Here is a 14,431-nt window from a genome sequence, read left to right on the forward strand (position 1 = left end):
GGCATTAGTGATCTGTGATGAGAAGTGACAGGGTCAACCAAGGCCTTGGTATTTTTAGTCCCAAGTTTATGCCCCCAGAGAGGTGGCTTTTATCTTCCTTGTCTCTGTGTGTGCAGCATCCCTTCATCTTCTACACTCACATACACACACACTCTCTCTCACACACACACAAACACTAACACACACTCACACACACACACACACACACACACACACATACTCACACACACACACACACCCTGGAATACGCTGCAGACTACTATTGAACCACTTCCTTCCAAGAGGGTCTCAGCCAACACTGAGCTCAAGCTCCCTAACATCTCTCTGCCACCACATTAGCTGACAAGGAGCACTCGGGTGGCAGGCATGGCAACGACCTAACCAGCTACTTGATAATCTTCAGACTGCTATCCTCACTCCTGCCCGAGTCTACCCAGAGTCCAGACACAGTGGCTCATGGGGAGGGATATGTTAGGTATTGAAGGTCACACCTAGCAGGAAGGGCCAAGGATCATCCTTAAAACCACAGCAACATGACTCAAGAGACAGATGGTGTCTTTGGACAAGAGGAGATGAAAGTGACTTATTCTCTTGGAAAGACCCTTCCACCCTTAGGGTTTTAGGAAGCTGGTCGGGGGCAATGAGACCACCTTCTGGCATTACCCCAAGGCCTTATGTTCTTAAGGAAGCTGGTCTCTGATGTGGGCCCCTTGCCTCAGCCTGCAATCAGGATTATCCTAAGAGTCTACAAGCAGGTCAGTCCAGCTTCTGTTCTCTGCGGCCCTAGATGCTAGCAGCTTGAGGTGCCCACGGAGCAGGGTTGGATCTTAGAGCAGTAGGACCTGGCCCTAAGAGTATTAGGACAGATAAGGCTGCTGCAGTTCCCAAGAATGAGATGCAGGTGGTTAAGGAGACAACAAGCTCGGATCAGGCCCACCAGCGCTACCCACAGCTCTTTCCTCTTAACATCTCAGTTTCCCCACTTGAAAAGTAAGCCAGCGCTGCCCACAAATGCCCCCCCCCGCCCCCAGCTAGAGTCCTGCTGTGGCGTGGCATGCGCGGGCCAGTGCCAGTTAGTCTGACTTGGTGGCTGCTGCTGGGATCAGGAACCCAAGCTTTTCATGGGTGGAGTGCAGCCTGCTTTCCCTACCCACTCCCTCAGCAAACTGCTGACAGTGGCAAAGCCACGTTGCCATGCTTGGGGGGGGGAGGTATGGTACAGGGGGGTGCGGTAAGAGGGACGGGACACAACTCTCTTCGCTTTGGTCCTAATGAAAAAAAAAGTTTGGGTTTGATTTTATCTCGTCTGGAGCTTGCTGAGAATTCCTGGCTGGGCTTGGCGGTGCAAGAGGAGGGAGAATCGGGGGTCTTTAGGACCCGGGCGCACTCGGACCAGCGGTGCCGGGAGGCCGACCTGCCGCGGCTTGAATGGGAGGCGGGCGGCGGCGCCGAGAGGCTGGCGGCGGAATAGCTCTGCGGTCGCCAGGCAACCGCCCTGACGCAACGCAAAAGAACGTCCCTTCAAAAAAGATCGGTGCGGAGAGAATTCGCAGCGCTCCGGAGCTCGGGATCTCGGGAGGCGGGAGCCGAGCTCCGAGGGAGGGCGGGCGCGGGCTGGCGGCCGGGATCGCGACAGCTCGGACAACGCGACTGGAGCTCAAGAAGGTGGGTTCGCGGCGGTGAGGCTTGGCTGAGTCGCTCGGGTGCCCAAGTCTTCTGGGTGGGCAGTGGGAGACCCTGGATTTCACAACCCTGGAGGAGCGGGGAGACACCGCCATAGGACAGTGTGGTTCCCTCTCATTTGCTCCTGGGATCTCAGGCCTCTCTGGAAGGTGTGGGGGACCAGGTGTGGACTCCATGCCTTGGATCCCAGCTCTCTGTTGACCCTTTCAGGGCTATGTATGATTCCAGGTGGGAACCTGGGGGTCTGTAATAGAGAGAGAGAGGAACCTCTTGGGACTCTGATCTAGATCTACTCATCTAGGCTGGTGACGTCCCTGACACACACACACACACACACACACACACACACACACACAGAGAGAGAGACATACACACACACCTACACATCTAAGAGAGATGAGAATTCTTGGTTCGATCCTAACTCTGAAGTGACCCAGGGTGCTTAGCCCTATGGGACCCCAAGAGTGATGCCAGGGATACCAGAGGTACTGCACACCCAAACATTGTGCAGGGAGTGAGCAGATCAGCCATAGAGCTGGGCATCTGAATATCCAGAAAGAACAAGTGTGGGGGGTGGGGGGGTGGAGGACAGCTTTCTCTCAGATGTGGCTTCTGTATATATGGGTTCTGTTGTAGGTAAGCCCCTCCTGGGGACATCTGGAACATGAGTTGGCTCCAGGTTGGTGTCCCCAGCTTCATACACTCACCATCAAGTTCTGTCTATCCCTCCCACCACCAAACCATCATCCATGAAGAATCTTGGATGAGATCAAGTCCTCCTGTACAGAGTGTTCAGTATATGTGGCTCCAAAGTAGCTTTCCCTCCATACAGGAGTGCTTTTCTCTCTCCTCCTCCCCTCCTCTCCTCTCCCCTCCTCCCCTCTCCTCTCCTCTCCTCTCCTCTCCCCTCCCTCCTCTCCTCTCCTCTCCTCTCCTCTCCTCTCCTTTCCTCTCCTTTCCTCTCCTCTCCTCTCCTCTCCTCTCCTCTCCTCTCCTCTCTCTCTCTCTCCTCGCTCCCTTTCTCTTCTCTCCTCCCCCTTTCCTCTTTCCTCCCCTCTCTCCCTCTCCTTTCTCTCCTCTCCCACCAGGCTCGGGACTCAAAGTCCTAGCAAAGCCAAGGTAACCAAGGTACTCGTTAGCCTGTCCTCAGCCTCGAGATGGAGCATCCTGCCAGAGCAGTTTTCAAGAGCTTGGCAAAGCAACTACATGCTGTACGTCAAGCAATAGAAAGTGAAGGTGCTTCTCTCCATCCAGTGCCTCCACTCACTCATCTCACTGCTGAGAACCCATGTATACTTGGTCTCTGAACCTTACGATTACCCTTTGAGGAGACAGTGTGAGTCTCTGTAGACTGGAGCAGTGTTTGTGGCTTTGGAAAACGCAGACATCCATGTGCCTCACCCTTTCACTCCAGAAATGCTCTTAGAAAAAGATTGCTTCAGGAGGCCAGGGAATCCACCATGGCCCAGAGACAGGAAGAAACTATGCACACCCACATGAAATCACAGTCACGAGGGGCTTGTCTCGTGGCCTAAGAAAGTCCCCTGCATACATAAAGCCCTGATTTTGTTACCCAGTACTGCATAAACTGCATGTGGTAGCCTGTGCCTGTAATCCCAACACTTGGGAGTTGGAGACAAGAGGATCAGAAGTTCAAGATCATCCTTGGCTACCTAGCAGGTTTAAGGTCAGCTTGGGCTACATGAAACCTCACCTCAAAACAAAAAAGGAGAAAAGGAAGCAACCGGTGCATTCTGGGTCAGTGAGGAGGAAGGAGATCTAGACGGATGAGATTGGCTCAGCTCATGGGAAACAAGGATAGGCTAGTGGGCTGACGTTTACCAGGAAGTGGCAGTTGAGCCTTGCTAATTGACAGTCACCTATAGTCTCTGAGCTTCCATAAAGGCTAGGTTGACAGGATCTGGGGACCTGGGCCAGGGGTCCTGCCCCTTAAGAACCAACCCCAGTAACACCACTTCTCTCTTGAGTAGAGAGCAAAGGAAAGGAGAGGGAAGAGGATGCCGGGGCTCAGAGTTGTCTTACCCTATCCCCACCCTTCCTATAACCCACCTATCCTCCTGAGCACCCTACCCTCTCCCTTCTACCAAGCTACCATGCCAGATCACCTCAAGAGCAGCTCTGTGGACAGTCACCCTGAGTCTCATGGGCATCGGGGGGGCTTGTTCTCTAAGGTAGCTCCCCTGGATCAGGCCCTCTTCACATCTCAGCCTCTCCAAGAATGCCCTAACATATAGCAACTACCTTCATGGAGGCCTTTACAGAGTACTACCCAATGAGACAGGCTTCAATTTCTCACCTCAGAGTGGTTGAGACCTCTCCTTCCTCTCTGGGCTAAAAATTCTTTTTAGGATACCCTGAATCAAATGTGGGAGCTGGTTGGTAGTGGATCCCATGATGTGTTACATGGGACCTGTAAGGCAAACCTGGGTCAAGTCTCATTTTTCATGTTAAAGGGGAAATTTGCATGAGTCCAGGCTTCAGCCTATGCAATGGCTACTGTGCCAACTTTTAAAGGCTGGGCTGTATTTCCTCATTCCAAGAAGTCAGCAGAGCCTCTGAGCAGTCCTGGGGACAGACCAATGGCAGCTAGAAGGACCTGGGGTGAGAAGGTGGGGATGACAGGATCTGGGGACCTGAGGTGGGGATAAAAACCTTGAACAAGTTTTGATGAGGACCTGTATGACCAGGAGGCCACGTGGTAGGGGATGGCTTTCCCCTATTTGTCACCAAGTCAGAAGTGACATCAGATGCCTAGCCTTTGAGCATGCACAGGTGTGGAACCAAGGAGACACAAGACAGACCCGAGCCTGACCAAACCAAGCAGTCAGAGAGGCAGCTGCTCCAGGCTCAGAGCTGCCTCCTCTGTCTTGTTGATCGGTTGGTAACAGCTGCTGAAAACATGGAAGACTGCAAGCCCATTATCAAGTTTGAGTGAAAGCCAATAGGATGGCAAGTTCTGCCCACACATAGGCATCTCTTGATGTGTTTACATCCAAAGCTCCCTCAGATCCAGTGAGCCTGTCCTGGGGGCTTTCTAACATCCTAGCCATCTGCCTCTTGGTGCCCTGATCATTTACTCCCTAGGTCCTTTTAGATTACAAGTCCATCTGTCCTTCAAGTCCATGCATCAACCCACCCCTCTGGAATACCTGTCTTCAAAAAGATCAGAAAAAGAGAGAGAGAGGGAGAGAGAGAGAAAGAGAGAGAGAGAGAGAGAGAGAGAGAGAGAGAGAGAGAGAGAGAGAGAGAACATGTTTGCTTTGCTGATTGCTGAATGTTCCCGCTGCCAGAAGGAACAACAGCACACCTGCACTGCTGCCTCTGGAAGGGGGTGGGGATTTCCCACCCAGTGAACCATGGAAGGAGGGAGTCTCCCATTTGAATGCAGCTGGGGACAGCTAGCCTAGTGAAACCACCCAGAACACCTCTCTTTACCTCTAGAGCCATTTAGGAATCAAGAAGAGCATCGGGTAGAGGATTCTTATAAAGGTGGTCTTTCTCTCAAGGAACAGAGAATCTGGCCAGAGGCAACATTGAGTTGGTGCTCTGCCCATCTTAGAACACACAGACATGTGTTGCTGAGTGGTCATGGTTGGGAAGCCCCGCTTTCCCCAGGGGACAGGCCAAGGAGAACACCAGCCAGGCACAGGCAAGGGGCAGGAGGAGGTGGTCCAATTAGAGGTCACCCTAGTACCACACATGCTTTATCTCATTTGATCCTCCTAGATCATCGGGTTGGTTCCACTATGATCTTATTTTATGAGTGAGGACATTAAAACCTGAGACATGAGGTTTATGACATTCAATATCGCAGAGGTAGTTGGTGGCCAGGCTCCAGCATCTCCTGCCCCATCCCTGTCTTGTATCTCTTTGAACCCCTGATCCCCTCCTGATATGTCCCATCAGGTACAGCTTCTGCTGACACGATGGGGAACAGGGTTACACAACCCTATTTCTCTTCTGTCTTCATGCACTTAGAACACAGAACCTCTCCATACCCCACTGTGGGCACAGCATGCTCCTGTTGCGGGTCACCTTGGACACTGTAACCCTACTGTCCCCTTTACTGCGTCCCATCCAAACTCAAAAAACCACCCCAAGGCCCTCCAACCTCTGAGCAGTCCGCATACTCAGGTAATACGTGGAGGTGGGTACGTACTCAAGCAGACACAGTGTGAACCAGGAATATCCTCTTCAGAAATCCTTGCAAAAACAGTTGGGCCTCCAGAGCTCACAGAATGGGATAGAAAACAAACAGAACAGAGTCTCACTTGACCCCAACTTTGTTGATTTTGTCTATTTGAAGTTGGAGCCTATTATCATAGATTTGAATAGGCCCAACTGCCTTGTTGGGGTGGGGGGGAGCAGGGACAAATGCCACTTGGGTCGCTTTCCAGTGTGAAGTGGTACCTGAGTTTCCTGGGAAGCATGTACTGCTCTTGTAGCTAGGATACACACCTCAGATGCCTTCTGCTTTAATAGCCACAAACCTCTCCAAAGGCCAGTCTGTGTCTGATTCCTAGGAGCCACTGTATTCTTTGGAGAGAATTCTGTGGCCACATGGGGTGGTTGGCTGAGACGGTGGCAGACTGACTCCCTTTCCAGGAGGACCCCTTCCTTCTCTTCATTTCTCAAGGCTCCTTTCTGCCCTCAGGTATCTTCCTCCACACTTGCCTGAGAAGCCCTAGCCCAGAGCCATGGAGGGGACATGGTGAAGAGACTAGCTCTCCTCCTCCTTGCAGCAGCTCCATGCTTTCCACCCTCCTTTCAGGGATGATGTCAATTAGCTGTATGGATCCTGGGAGTCATGACCACTCCCATATCCATAGGGATGCACACACCTTTCTTGGCCCGGTGGGGGGGTGGGTTCTTAGCAACTTTTTTTCACTGGGCAAAATGAAAGCAAACTCACAGACATCTTGCAGGAGGCCTGTGGAGCCAAAGCCTATCAATTATTCAGCACGGACCTAGCACTTTGCATCTGCAGAGGTCTTTATAAGTATTTTTTTTTCCCCCTCGTAGTGTCTCAGTGTGGTAAAATAAGGCTTCCTGTTTCTTAGACAATGAAAGCAGGACTCTGCTTAGAGTCTAAAGATTCAGGTTCAAGTCTAGTTATCCCTACTAATGGTGCCATGGGATCCTGGGCCAGTCTCATGATGTCTCTCTCTGGTTTGAGGTTTCTATGGGGTCTAACTTTTGGGAAGTTTTATCTCACCCAGGCCTCAGAATGGTAGTGTGGTTTGAAAATGTTTATGGATAACCTTATTTCAGGTACACAGCTAGAAGCATTGGATCCCAAGTAGAGAGTCAGCCATTCACACAGGATACTGCAAAATGAGCCTTTCTGGGTGAAGGTCCCTGGGAGAAATGCAGGTAAGTGGGTTCTGTTGCCTGTGTCTCCGAAATGTGGTTGGGAGCCCACTGGTTACTGTGGTCTGAGATGCTGTCCCAGAAGGAAGCAGAGGCAAGTGCACACAGTGTGTGTTCGCTGAGAGCTCAGAAGTAGCTCTCCAGTCATGTCTCTTTAGGGAGGTAGGCCTGGGCTGATGTCTTTCTCCCCATCCCCAGACTGAGTTCTTATTTCCATCTCCCTCAGAAATGCTAGAATACCAAGGGAAGAAAACCTGAGGCTGCCCAAGCTGGACGCTGCTCCTGCAGCCCCACATTAGTTATATTGGACCCTGTGTCATCTCCTTATCCTCCCACTCTGAAGCCCTCAGGCCTAGCATCAGGGCCGCCTCTCTCAGTCAATTCGGGAATGAGCCAGCTCCCTACACACAGGCAGAAATCAGTTACCACACTATACAAGTTTCAAGAGTCATGTGGCAGAACCTTCCTTCAGCTCAAGTGTTCCCACAGCAAAGCCTATTTTGCAGAGGAGGACTCTGAGCCCAGAGACAGACACCAGTCTCTTTGGGAGGAAGGAATGGAGTTTCATGGTGTTCCGTTGCAGGAAGGAGCTATCCAGGCAGCACCCAGGTGGCTTCATCATTGTCCTGGGTAGACATTCACGTTCACACACATCCAATAAGACAACCATCAACCACCATACTACATACATGCGCGTGCGAACATACACAAACACACACACACACACACACAGAACAGTCATTCCGCAGCCAATAAAACACACACACACATACACACACATAAACACACACACACACACACACACACACACACACACCAGCACAATTAGCCTCCTCCCTGCCCACAACTGCAGCCAGGGACACCCTATTTCATATCCTCCCAACAATACTGACTAGAAACTGGAATAAAGATGGGCCTGGGAAGGGGAAAGATGACTGGCAGAGGGCCAGATCAGCGGGTGTCCCTCCTGCTTCAGTCACCATGGCAACTCCAAAGAGGAGGAAAAGGGCTCTGGGCAGTGCCCAGCTTGTGTCAGCAGCTTGAGGCAGGGTGTGGGGGGGGGCTGTGTCCCCTCCTCTCATCCCCAGCTGGTCAGTACTGAAGCATGTCTGCCAAGCACGGATGGTCATATTACAGAGCACACCTTCCAGTGTGGGTGAGTTGGATAGGAGCACCCCACCCCATGCAAGATAAGTATCAAGTTTATCATTAAACCTGAACAGATAAGCCTGCCTGGCCCAGGAAGCCCAGATCTGTAACTCTTCCACCACCTGAACAAACTGTAGAGCCCAGTGATTGTCTTTCCCCTCCTCATTTCCACCCACCCCATGGCTCTATGACAGCTTCCTCTTCAGAGAAGGAGCCCAGGCCTAATTAAGAGACAAGAAGGTATGTGCAGGCTGTGAACTCAGCTCACTTTGCCCTCCACTCTACAGCCTTGGAGACAGACCACTTAGAACACACAGCCTGTGGGTGGAAGCAGAGGGGGCTGTGGGGGCTGTCTGCCCTAGCGTGTTGATTGGGGAGGTCAAATATATTGTCCTTTGTCGGGTCAAAACTTTCTGGTTTGCTGCTTGGTGACACTCAGCAGAGTAACACAGAGTTCCTAGTATTCAGACAAGTCTCTGTCCACTGACCAGGCCTGGCTCGGCTCAGCTGTACAAGATTGGGCAGCCAGACAGTGTTGGAATGTGCAAGCCAGACTCGCTGAAGACAAAGTCATTCCTTGTACTTGCCTTACTAAGAAAAGTCAGATCCTGAGGGGGCTTGACTCATGGTGTGGCCAGTTCTTTATGCCAGACCCTTCTCTAAATGACTGAATCACACTGGCCGATGGAAAGTTTTCTACATGTGTAGGATTCAGAAGTAGCCAGCCAGGTCCAGATAGCATGTTCTAGAAAACGGTACGGCAGTCCCAAGGAATGTGATGGGAGGCTGTGGTGGGCTGTCATCAGGGTAGCCTAAGCCTTAGGCTGGTCACTCAGTCCCCAACTCACTTTGCCCAGTAGGGTATCTAGAAAACCTGACCCTGGCCTTCCTTGTTATATGTATGTGGCATGTAATCAACAACCAAGGTGGTCCTTGAGGCGAGGACAGCACTGAACTACAGGAGCTGGGTCAGTGCCGTCTATCTCCAGGACAGCTGTCTACCAGAGGACAGATGAGCCCTGTCCTTTTGAGATATATAGGAAGGGAGAGAGCTTATCCCTTAGCCCCAAGCTCAACCCTACTGGCATCATTCTATTCACACCCACCCAGTTCCAACCCTTGTCCTTTGAGTTCTTGCTCATCTCTGTGACTCAGTTTCCACATATAATGAGTATGTAGTCGCAGGTCCTCAAACTCATGAAATACTCTTTTTTGCAGAGTGTCTGGCTTGATAGGTATTAGAAGCTTGATAGTGTTCTTAATAATACCTAGAAGCACAGTTGCTCAGGCAGGACCTAAGATGTACTATAGAAGATAAAGGGTTGCCACTAGTGGAGCCCCAGAGAGACATCCAAAGGCACAAAGGGAGGGGTCACTTAGAAGGAGGCAGTATACCTGGTATACTATGGCATGTATGCCTAGTCTTGGGCCTAAGGTAAGGATTGGGGGGGAGAGGGTAGGCATCAGTGGGTGAGTAGTGGGGGAGATGGTAGGCATCAGTGGGTGAGGAATGTTGGAGTATGGTGGGCATCAGTGGGAAGCAGGCAGAAGATAGAGCTCCCAGCTCTCCCCAGCAGGACCCTGTTCCCAAGAACCGTGCTGTTCAGACTTGCAGGGACCTTGTAGAATCAGAACAATTGAGGCTCACCTGTGTTAAGCCTCTCTGGGAACTATTTTCATTGGGTGTTATGCCTGAGCTTAGGGCACCCGTCTCTACCTATGTTCTAAATAACATGCCTCTGCTCCTTGGTGAAGATTGCAGCCTCTTGTCTGTGTTCCTGGGCTGGGGTTTTATGACACGGGTCTTTTGTTTCCAACCTGTAAAGTCAACCCCAAAACACTAGAGTTCCTATACCTCTCTCAGGAAGCATGGAAAGTCCCCAGGTGACACCAGGAGTTAATTTTGAGAATACCCTAACCAGTGCAGGGCTTCAAGAGGCTCAGATCCATGTAGACCATAGGAGGTGAGCTGCAGCAGGAGGACCACTCCTGAGCAAGACTTGCAATGGAAAGTGTCATCTTGCTGAGGTAACCAAAGAAGGGCACATCTCCAAACAGCTGTCCAGCCTGGCCGGACATACAAATGTTTGCCTCAGATCGAGCATCCTGCAGCAGCCTGTCAGGGAAGGCCCAGAGCATGTCGTCTTCCTCAAATGGGTGGCATTTTCTGCTAGAAGGAGCAGAAGAGGTATAAAGAGCCACAGATGGTAAACTGTCACCCTGTCCTCACCAGATGCCACTTGCCGTCCACTGTAAAGTAGGAAACAACCATGAATGCAGACAGACTCAGCAAAAATCCACTGAGACAAGGGTGACTTCTCATCCTGTTAGTTCTCAACCACAGATGGCACCCCTCTCTAAGGGGCACAGGGAAATGTGGGGGGAGAGGGTCTTTGGGGTGTCACGACATTCCATGACATTGCTTGTTCATGCAAATGAGCTTTGTGCAGCCTTGACTCTAGCCAGGGCTCTTGAGTATAGGCAACAGAAGGCAGCAAGGTGGTCGCGATACTGGGCAGTTATAGGAACTAAGAGGGAGCAAGGGCAAAGGAAAGAAAGCAGGCAGATGCAGGGCAGAACCAGAAGTCAGAGCCACGCCCTGGTTTCCTAGACCATTGTCTCAGAGACCTCTGCATTTCACAACTGTCTTGGGATGGCACTTCAGTGGCCACATGTGAGTTCTCACTGGCTCTTCATCCGGACCTCACACACTTCAAATTCAGAGCCGAGGCTTGAGCCTCTGATTGGTCAAGCTCAAGTCACATGCTTAAATATAGTAGGCAGGGCCTTTGGCAGAAGAAGGAGACTGGGGGCTAGTCCTGTGGTCCCAGAGGACAAACACAATGGGTATTAGGCCTGCCTCTGGGTCCACACAATATGGGGGTTCCCTACAGACAGCCAAGGAGGAGGTTAGTTGTGGCATAGGAGCCAATAAAAGCCAAATCTCAGTGAGCATTCACCATGTTCTTTTCCTTCTGCTCCTTATGAATTTCTGCTAGCCAGTTTAAACTGCCAGGAATCCAGCTGGAACTAGTGTTATGTTTAAGAGGAGAATCTGAAGGGCTATATCATCAAAGCCTAGGGTGTAGGCTGCAGGGAACTGAATAAATGTCTGTTCACCTCGGGTGGGGAGCCAATGACAGACCAAAGAAATGATAAACCCAAGATAGCTTAGTGAGCCAATGGAGTTAGGGGATAACTGGAGTTACCTGTGGGAACATGGGCTCCGTCTACACCACTGAAGAAAAAAATGCTCCCTCTAGCAATTGTTAATTGCTTATATGCCTGAGGAAAGGTGAGGCTCCATGAGCTCCTTCCTCCCATGATGGAATATGAGCCCAGTCTTGTATAGCTCATCTGTGGGTAAATATCAGCTGCTGAGAGTTCAAAGGGCAACAGTCTTGTCGTGGCCAGAGAACAGTGTTCCACAACAATCAGGCTTCTAAAAAGGTCTAATTGGGATCCTCAAACTGTCTTGTGTGCTTGGTGTTACACACCAGTAAACGCTCTCCCTGTGATACCAAGTGGCCCCTAGCGACCCCATACCTGGGAGTAAGGCAAGCTTGGGGTAAGGAGTGCTCTTATTTGCCCAGTTAAGACGCCTGAGGTGAGAGGAGATGTCAGTGGCCTAAGAACTGAGGGGTAGGGTTCCTCAAAGCAAAGTGAAATGGTCTTTCTGGAGGACAGAGGGCAGGAGAAGGTGCCAAGTGGAAATGACCCCATCCAATGTTGGGCACCAAGGGAGTCCTCTCTGCTTCAGTTCAAAGTCTTAGAACACAGCCCAAGCTGAGTCTGATTTGCGTGGAGAAGGGAAAAGGAGGCTGCATCCAGTCACATGGGTTATAGACATACTCTTGTTCAGACACTTCCCAGGCAGGGCAGGGAAGGGGTAGGTGTGGCAGCTCCTGAGGACAGATAGAGGGGATGTCCACAGGAAACCCTGGAGCCACGCCTCTGCTTCTCTGAGCCCATTCAACTGGCACACATGAGCAAGCGCAGGTGTCAGAGACAGGGGTCTGCTCTATGTGCCCACTCATTCCGGTTTGATTACAGAGGGGCAACACCATGCTAAGTTCTAGATCTAGGATCAAAATCCTGGTTCACATTGTGAACATCACAGTGTGGTAGAGGAAACCATCATGAAGGCCTTGTTAGGGGCTGGAGAGAGAGCTCAGTTGTTAAGAACACTGGCTGCTCTTCCAGAGGACCTCCCAGCACATGCATGGCAGCTCACAACTACCTGTAACTCCACTTCGTGGAGATATGACAATTTCTTTTGCCCTCCTCAGACACTACACACATGTGGTGCTCAGACATACATGCAGACAAAACACCCATATACATAAAATACAAATAAACCTGATAAAAAGAAGACCCTGGTATAAGTGTGGTGGTATAAGAGGGGCAAGAAGCCCACCCTCTAAGAGATAGCCTCAACACAGACACCAAGGGCTCAAGTCCCAACTTCACCACCAACTAGCTCTGGGACCTTAGGCAAGAGACCACACCTATCTGGGCCTCAGTCTCCCCACACAACGGGGACAATAACTTGTGCATCATAGGCTTCTATGTGCATCCCTGCCTTAGGACCCGCTTAGTTTTTAGGATGACTCCTAGTGTGGTTGCTCTGAGTAAGTGTTAGCTAATCTTGTGGTGACATCATTGCTTCCCTGTGTGCTGTCATTACCAGAACACACCACCCAGCCAGCGAAGATTAAAGAAATCTTCCGGGAGGAGAAGGGCCTCAAATCCCTGAGAACTGAGGTAGAGAAAGGAGGGGGAAGAAACAGCAGTACAAAGTCATGGGATTTAAGGGGGCAGGAGAGGCAGTGTGTGTGTGTATATGTTAGATTGTATCTCCTGAAGAGGAAATGGTAGTTTCCAGTGGGAAAAGTCTAGGGGAACATTAGTCAACAGACCCCTAGACGTCCTCTGCCCAGGAACCAATTGGGGAAGTGGGCTTGAAGGCTTTCCAGATGAACACATTAGCTCATAAAGAGACAAGGTGTTGGCTGACGGATGGAGCTCTACCCACCCACCTCCTCCAGCGGCCCAGGAATTAGCTCACAGCTGGCAAAGCCTTCCATGCTGTCCTGGAAGCCGGGAGCGTGTCTGAACAGCAACCATGTGTGCAGAGTGGGTCCTCAGGCCCACACATCCTTTCTTCAGAGACACTGGCACACCTGCAAGGCTTGTCCCTGCTACTCATGGGGTATCTGCCACATGGGGCATACCTGAGCCCTGGTGGGATTATGAGATTGTCTGCTTTCTTCTGGTGCCCTGGGCCCCAGGTCTGGGAGTGTCCTTTGGCTTCCTGCTTTCCTCTAAGTTGACTGGCCTCAGGAGACTCTAGGAGAGGTGAGCCCTTGGTGCTGTTGCTCAGCATGTCAGAGGGCTCTTCCTAAGTCCAGGCTTCAGAGCACCCTAGTATTACCAAAAAGACAGAAAGGCCCTGCTGCCATTCTGCCCACCCAAGAAGCTGCCCATGGATGGCACCTGTCCCAAACACGCATCCAGCACCTCACCACCAGCTCAGGACGAAGCTAGCTAAGTGCCCACTCAGTGGGCAGTTGATGACGAACCTTTCTCCTGGCACCTCTCCAGGCCTGTGTGGGTAACAACATTCCAGGTCAACTCCTACACCCAGTTATAGAGGAAGGAAGAAGCCCTCTGGGCCTCTTCAGATACCAGGGTCATTTGGTTTCTAAGGAAAGATGCAAAAGAGCAGAGACAACTCAGGTCACCCAAAAGGTCAAGGACCCACAAATGACAGCGGAGGGCAGTGGTGAGGTGACAGGACCGGAAAGTGGCGGCACCCATAGGCTACATCCACTTTACAACCTTTTAAACTGTAATTTTATCTAGGCCTCCTGCATGTTGGGAGCAGAGCTAACAGCTCTGTCACCTTGGTTAGGCCTCAAATGCCCTCAGTCATCGACACCCTTAACAGAGGCAGACATCATCCTGAAATCCTTTGGAATTTTTTTTTTTCCTGTTTTTAAACCAAGGACCCAGTGTTTGCATTTGGAGAGGCCAGTCTGCAGAGTGTGCCCACTCTGGCTGTGTCCAACATCTCTGAGGAGGATGGAGAGGCACAGAGCGGTCCTGGAGCCGCCGGCCTGACAAGCTGCCTTTTGGCTTTGAGCTGGGTAGAAAGAAGCTGACTGAAACCAGAGGGTGCTGTGTGCCCAGGTTCCAGCTGCCTAGG

General features: G+C 51.2%; 1 protein-coding gene across 2 annotated transcripts in view; it reads left to right on the top strand.

Moving 5' to 3' along the window:
• Positions 1 to 1,449: 1,449 nt before the first annotated feature.
• Positions 1,450 to 14,431, top strand: part of Fam167a (family with sequence similarity 167 member A) — a 30,547-nt gene continuing 17,565 nt past the window's right edge. For both annotated transcript variants that reach the window (XM_031362131.1, XM_031362134.1), the window contains exons 1-2: positions 1,450 to 1,665; positions 6,976 to 7,077. The gene's annotated coding sequence lies outside the window, so the exon portion shown is untranslated. The remainder of the gene's footprint in view (positions 1,666 to 6,975; positions 7,078 to 14,431) is intronic.

The sequence above is a fragment of the Mastomys coucha genome, unplaced genomic scaffold, assembly GCF_008632895.1.
Source record: "Mastomys coucha isolate ucsf_1 unplaced genomic scaffold, UCSF_Mcou_1 pScaffold9, whole genome shotgun sequence".
Lineage (NCBI taxonomy): Eukaryota > Metazoa > Chordata > Mammalia > Rodentia > Muridae > Mastomys > Mastomys coucha.